At 37.7% G+C, this 7,513-nt stretch overlaps 1 long non-coding RNA gene across 2 annotated transcripts; it reads right to left on the reverse strand.

Moving 5' to 3' along the window:
• Positions 1–1,122: 1,122 nt before the first annotated feature.
• Positions 1,123–5,742, reverse strand: LOC115928764. 2 transcript variants are annotated; one of them, XR_004066210.1, is made up of 5 exons: positions 5,657–5,742; positions 4,691–4,790; positions 4,009–4,130; positions 3,248–3,362; positions 1,123–2,100 (listed from the first exon to the last, which is right to left on the reverse strand). It is a non-coding gene; the product is annotated as an uncharacterized LOC115928764 (long non-coding RNA). The 2 variants fall into 2 exon arrangements; XR_004066209.1 differs by lacking the exon at positions 5,657–5,742 and having other exon boundaries at positions 4,691–5,093.
• Between the last annotated feature and the right edge of the window lie 1,771 nt (positions 5,743–7,513).

Consider the following 7,513-nt stretch of genomic DNA (forward strand, 5'->3'; position numbering starts at 1 on the left):
AAACTTGACATCCACGCTTAGGCTCGTCTTCACGTAGTGGCCCCGCAGCTTACGCGGCCCCGTTTCCCCTGTTGGTTATGTGAAATTTCGTTTTTACGAACCGTCCCAGTTGACGTGCGCGCTGTGCAAAGCAATGCCCATTTGCTACCCACCCCCCTCCCCCCCCCCCCTCCCCACCCATAAAACTATATTTGTCATACCTAGCTAATTCTGTTTCCTCGAAATCACAGCACTATATTCAATGTTAAACTCGCATCACTCTGCCCCATCCAGAAATTCATCTTGAATCCTTCACATAATGCAGGAAATGCAATAATTTGTTAGTGACTCTGAATGCCTGTTATGGAAATTGTATATACTGTCCTGCTTCATGTGTGATTAAGTTTAATTGAATATTTTTGTCAATGATCAATAGCATATTTGTATACTTTTTTTTTGGGGGGGGGGCGCACCAAGCACTATGTACAACTTCTTCTCAATTCTTTCTTGCTCTCTCTCTCCTCTCTAGCTCTCTCATGCAAACAAGAACATCCCCCTCCTTCTCTTTCTTTCTCTCTCTTTATCTTTATCGTTTATTACCCCTCTTTGTTGTCACATAAGTCATTATCATTTTAGTACATTACTCTCTCAGACACATTTCTCCTATAAACAAATCTAACTAAATAAGAATAAACGTTGAATAGCACAAAGCAATCAAATCTTAAGATTAATACTTTCATCTTGATTATGACTGCATTTATTTCTTTGCAATATACAGTAACTGGAATCGTTTTTGTACAGTTCATTTCACAATTACATGTACAATCATTAAAAATTGATAAATCATAATAATAATAATAATAATAATAATAATAGCCTAATAGTTCACTCAAAATTTTATTAAACCGAAACGGAAATTCTTTTTGCCCAATTGATCGTGAGCCCGGCAGCCACTGAGCAGCGCCAGATCGACGTTGCTCTATCCCTTATTGTTGAACGCCAAACAAGGTAGCAACAACTCCCATCTTTTAACGTCTTTTGGTATGACGCGGCCGGGATTCGAACCCACGACCTCCCGGTTGTGAGGCGGACGCTCTACTGACTGAGCCAACACTCCGGTGTAATGAATCATGTTTGAATATCAAAATTGCAACTTATTTAACTGTAGCCCACACTCATGGCAAAAAATACAACATGGTAGCTCTATAAAGAAGGGGGTACCGGTGTTCTTGGAAAATTCTGAAATGCAAATTCACAAGGCCACTGATTAGGGGGAGGGAGGGTTACAATATAGTTTGAGTACTGCCACAATGGAAGAGGAGCTTAAAAGAAAATCATTAATTATTTATATGTTGTGTGTATGACATACAAAGTTGTCAGCTGCATACGTCCCTGTTGCCTCATAAAATTGCAGATCTGAGATTTACATAGATGTTGTAATCTAACTTTTCAACCATTATTTCTTATTCTATGTCTGATTTCTTTCAAACTTTTACCAGTCTATTACACTCATTTTGTTCTGCTTTAACATAAATCAACTTGTTACAGAGGTTGGATTGCCCTTTGAAATATAAACTATTAGCAATTAATATTAGTCCTACATGCCAAATCCTTCTAAAAACATACAACACTGTAAGTTTATGGGATTAAAACTTCTTACATGCAACTTTCATATGATGGATGACCTTAGTCTGTGCTGTTCTTAGTGAGGAAGGAGGGAGGTTGTCACTGTCAAAATAATAATAACAATATGCTCAAGGCGCTCCAACTATTACCCTGGCTCTGCTAGGCAGCCGCTTTCAGTGCTCACAGCAGAGTGGCAAATTTAGATTAATATCTTGCCAAAAGACATTACTGCTGTGGCAGGACTTGAACCATGGATCCTGTGATCCACAGTCCAACGACTTATCCACTAGACCACAAAACCTCTAAATGGAGGCACATTCGGAGTCAGAGTCTCCTGTCAGCGTTGCAGTCCCCGTCCAGTCCACATCCATCTAGCTCATAGTGACTCTTGAACCCACCCTAAGCCTTCCGTTATATCGAAGATCTCGTTTCTTGCCACATTTGATCTCTCCATCACGATCCCACCTAACAATAACTTCTGTATTTTTGTCCATCCTAAGAGGTAATTGACAAAAGATTGTTACAATCAAGTTATCAATAACTCTGTTCAATGATAAGTAGAGAGGACATAGTAATTTTATTTCATAAAACAGGAATGAAACCTAGAAACGGGTATTAAATAAAAAGTGGTTTTACTCTGTCCTAAATTGATATTTTGAAATATACAGTAAATATAAATGAAAATCAGAATATGAATTTAAGGTCTACTTTTAACAGAAAAAAAGTGAAGCATGCACCGAGTAGAAAAGCAGATTTGCAATTGTTTTATAAATACTGTTGCACCATTTATTCACTTAGAATGCAATTTGTGACATTGTGGCACTAAATTCCTGGTAGGAAATCAGAGTGGTATAACTCCTTTTTCAAAATATGAATGGCTTTCCTGTGTTCAACACTTTTAGGTTGGGAGGATTGGTATATTGTTTAAAAAATTGTGACAGCATACTCCATGGTCTGTATGGTACTATTGTATTCCATTTCAATAAAAAATGTAGCGGACATCTATACAGTATTTATCAACCACTGAAGATGATATGATAGGGTTCCATATGTATTACTGGGTTTGTTGTCAATCATTGAATTGATATGTTCATATCTAAAGAAGATATAAAATCTGCAGGTTATCAGCAAATTTGTGATGAATGTTATAAACCCAGTAAGTAACAATGAATGCACTTGCATGTACTTGTCTGCCAGATTGAAAGAAACTTTATTACCGTATATCAACTTTCAGAAAGACCACTCAATAAGGATCAATATTCAAAGTTAGTCAAGCGTATAATATCATTCATTATTATTTATGGTGCAATTATCGTATAAAGACACGCGTGATGTAGCAGCGGGTAATATAAGAGCATATTTTCATACGTTTCACATCTGGGTACTTGTACATGATACATGTATAAGTGATACTTGAAATATAAGAAGAGGATAATTGATAATAATAACATTGACTGGCTCACATTTTGGTTGATATGAGACAATATTGCCCTCAACATAACCATATTGCCCTCGTCTTCGACCCGGCCAATATGATTGTATTTGGGCAATATAGTTTCATATTCCCATTAAAGCCAGTCAAAATTATAAAATATTTCATATATAAACAATATAAAATGTAACAAATTAGGTTAAAACTTACCTTTGATGACTGAGGGGACTTAGCTATTCAGTCGGTCGGTCGGTCAGTCGTTTGGTCTGACCTCCAAACCGTGGTATTGGAAAAGCAATCAGTTCAAGGGCAGAGGGTGAAGATGCTGGGTTAAAAGGAGAATATATTTGATAACTCATGATGGATGCAGAAAACCCCCAACACAGCTCGTACAGGAAGCTATACTGGGATGATATGATTTTAAAATCGCATCTCTTCAAAAAATTACAGGTATCAGGTTAATGCATATTATTTTATTTTTTCTGTGATGAAACAACACAAATTAGTGTAACTCTCCTTCTTCACCCCCTTCCCCCTATGAAAAAAAAACAATAAGAAAAATACAAAATATAAGATGAAGCCTGTCATCTTATAAGTTGATACACCATAAGTAGCTCAAACATGACATGTTGGCAAAATGAATGTCTGTCACGCACATTAAAGAGCGAGGAACTTGTGTTTGATGCCTTACAATACCATCAACTGCCTAAAACCTTTCAAAGCAAGATCAGTCATGCGTTTATGAAAAAAATTGAGTGTTTGGGAACCCGTCATCTTTGGAGGGCCCTCCTAGCACCCCCACCACTTTGCGCACATTAGAAAATTACTTCCCAGCATAGTTTTGTCCATGGATCATTGTTATGTAAATGAAAATAGTTCATTTGTTTGCTTAAGATTGACCCCTCCCCCTCGCCAGCCCAACTCCCAATCTATAACTTTTCTTTTGGAGCTAATTTACTTACCACACATACCTTGTCAATTTGCTAAAAGCTCTCCACATCAGCTGCACAAACTCCTACATGGACATCAACCACTGGGGGTGCTAGTGGTCCCTCATCTCTTGCGTATCCCAGCTGTCTATTCTACTGGTAAACTATGAAAAAATATGAAAAGTATTTGTTTAATTTTTCTGCATTTGTTCAAACAAGCCACTTCATCTCACGGTTGGATATCCCTTTAACTTATTAGCAAGCACATCATTATCTAAAGCAATTAAGAAGACCTTGCATAATTAAGTCTCAGTCTTGCAAACATGGGATGATTCAACCCAAATTAGTGCTAACTTCCCCCCCCCCCCTTACAACGTGACGGACATGTGCGCTATACCAGAAGCAACTACGGTAGTACTATTATTATAAGCAACCCCCCCCCCCCCAACAAAACAAAAAGCCTGTCATCCTCTAAGTCCAAGGCAAAAGGTACACCTTAAGTAGCTCAACCACAACTTTGGTGGCAAAATGAAAATATCATGCACAATAAAGAGGGAGGAATTTGTAGTGGACGTCTTCCCATACCATCAGCTTTATCTTTGTCTTTAAAGCAAATTAATTAAGAGCAGGCATGCGTTTATGAGCATAAAGCCGATTGTATAAGAAGCCGCTCCAGCCTATGCTAGGTTGACCCCCCCCCCCCCCCCCCCCCATCCATTAGTACCTCAACAACATGCTAAAAGCTCTCCACGTCAAACTCCTACTTAGACATCAGCCACTGGGCCTGGGAGTGCTAGTGATGGTCCTCTCAGCCGGCTATTCTACTGGTAAAACCGGGAAGAAACATGAAATGTATTTGCTTCATTTTTCTGCATTTGCTGAAATTAAGCCACTTCATCTCAATTCTCATGGTTGGATTTCCCTTTAAATTATTAGCAAGCACAAAATTGTTTATTCATTCAAGCATACCTGGCTTTACTATGCAAGTCTCAGTCTCGTATTTATAACATGAACATGGAAAGAGCTTACGAGGGGGTCATGTAACATTTAAATCTAGTACTAGGAGTACGTAAGTACTAACGTAGTAGATCTAGACTCTAGGCTCGCGCTCGAGCCTAGACTCAACTCCTACGTCGCATTTGCCATTTTATGATTTGGCATTGTCATATCAACATTGACATTGAATTTTAACCAAAATGTGCCCTTGGCTAATTGGGCCTTGCCTTGGAGGCTTGGTCTGGTACTGCTTAATCAGTTAACATAGTTAATGTAAAATTATTATTAATGATATCTCCCCTGCCCGGCCCTGGCATGGGCTTCACTCTTCAGCGAATTCGCCTTGTGACTCGTGACATTGTTGTTATTGCATGTAACTGCTCCTGCACTTATACATGTTCAAGCTTATCTAAGATACTGTGTTACTTAATACTTAGTAGCACTCTGTTGATAGTACTAGTATAGAAGTAGGCGAGTACTAGTATAGAAGTAGGCGAGTACTACGTACTACTAGATCTGCATACTAGTAGACCGACAATACAACTCACGCAGAAAACAGTGCGTGGGACTGTAATGACCTATCTCGCCATTTCGTAACTTGATATCCGTTTAGAATATGAGTTTGTTTATACTGCTACAGACGATATTATTGAACGATGCATAACATTGTTTTAAAATAAGTGAAAATAATTACCTAGGGCTGTCAGATTCATCTAACAATTCCGCCAGAAGCACCGGCATCTGTGACAAAGGCTTCGCGGAGCCGGTTCGTGTACGATTATCAACAGCAGACTACATTTGCGCGTAAGAGGCCACTTCGTGAAAACGGTGTTTGCCAGTTGTACCGCTTGTGATACGTTTCGTGACGTCACGTATGACGTAATTAAGCAAGATTAGACTTTGAAAATTACTGAAGTTGTAGACATTTATATACATTGCTCAAAAACGGTCAAAACTCGAAATTAAAAATTTCAACGATTTTGGCCACTGAGGCCACTTCGTGAAAACGGTGACGTATTGCACGCTAGAGGGTTGCAGTAGAAGGAATATAATAAGTAACATTTTATACACAAATTATACAGTTTTTCTCATCAACCTTCAACAATGTTACCTAGTCACTTTAAGATAATGCACGGTCATACAAGGGTTCTCCATACATTCACGATGGGCAGGTCAGAACTATTTCTGAAATTTGGTTGTAGGCCATTGTGTATTGACTCAAACATAATTATCAATGGCCTGTCCAGGAGTGTTGCAGCATTACAACAACAAAAAACGCTTTATTTTTTGTTTCTCATTAAGTTTGATCTAATTATTTGGCCTAATATCGTTTCTTTTTCGTTGTTCTGCTTCTTCAAATTAGACGAGATAGCATATAGTTAAAGTTAATCATGATGAGTTACTTGCGAGCGAGCGAAGCGAGGAGGCAAAACTTTGGGACTATTATTTTATATCAATATCAGCTGGGTCATTAAGTAACATTTAAACTTTGTTATGATAACAAACTTTAACAAATATTTTTGACGTGCAACAGCAAACTATGCAAAGGGGGATTAAACTTGAGACAGATGCCGATGCAAGGGGTTCATTGAAGTTTCAATCCAGAAATAGAAGATATTGGTGAACTGGCCAGTTTCTGAAAAAAAATATCCTAAAGCGTGTGCATTGTTGCACAACATGCATTGATCTAATAAGGTCACGCTAATCAAATTGGCTTAAAAACTTAAATTGATTGATAAACGCTGTTAAAACTAATCAAACAAGATAAACAATGACAAAATATCTTAAATCACAACTCATTAGGCGCGGCCGGCCGGAAAATATCATAAAATATAATTGACAGCAGTGTTTTGTTGACAGCTGGCCATTAAAAATATAAATGGGCTAATTATGCAATTAACACATAAACTGTTTTAACACGGATAGATCCATGCACGGTGCTGTGTGATATTTTGAAATCTTAATTAGATATGGCAGTAATGCGTGAATACTGGAAACGGAAAGGCAAACAAGAGTATACCTTATGTAACAACAATGACTTCATGAACATCAACAGCAACGGTAAAAAAAAAATTGTCATAAAAAACAAGGCAACAATAACAGCGAAAAGAAGAAAAAAAATGAAAAAAAATAATCACATAGGCCTGTTATCAGGATTATTGTTTTCGCCTTTTAACGATTAGAAAAGAAGTCGTGTATCATAGTCCGATCATAGTAAACATCATGCTCCGCTAATCTTAGAGGCCTGACCAGGGGGTGTTTCACAGAGATCCTAAAAGTCGAACTTTACTCTAAGTTTGACTTAAACATTATGGAGAGCCATGTGTAGCCTTAAAACAGAATATATTTAAAAGTAAAAATTCAAGTGTTTTAGACTTTTCTTAAATACCACATCAAGAACATGAAATCTCCTCGATACTAGAAAATATGAATGATTTGAATCAACATTTTATAGTAGGAATATAAATCACACTTATCTGTATATCCAGGGGCGGATTATTTTTTATTTTTTTAGAAGGGGTTAGGGCAAGGGCACATGCATCCGACCTCT

Source organism: Strongylocentrotus purpuratus, unplaced genomic scaffold (assembly GCF_000002235.5).
Source record: "Strongylocentrotus purpuratus isolate Spur 01 unplaced genomic scaffold, Spur_5.0 spur5_scaffold_3, whole genome shotgun sequence".
In the NCBI taxonomy this organism is placed as follows: Eukaryota; Metazoa; Echinodermata; class Echinoidea; order Camarodonta; family Strongylocentrotidae; genus Strongylocentrotus; species Strongylocentrotus purpuratus.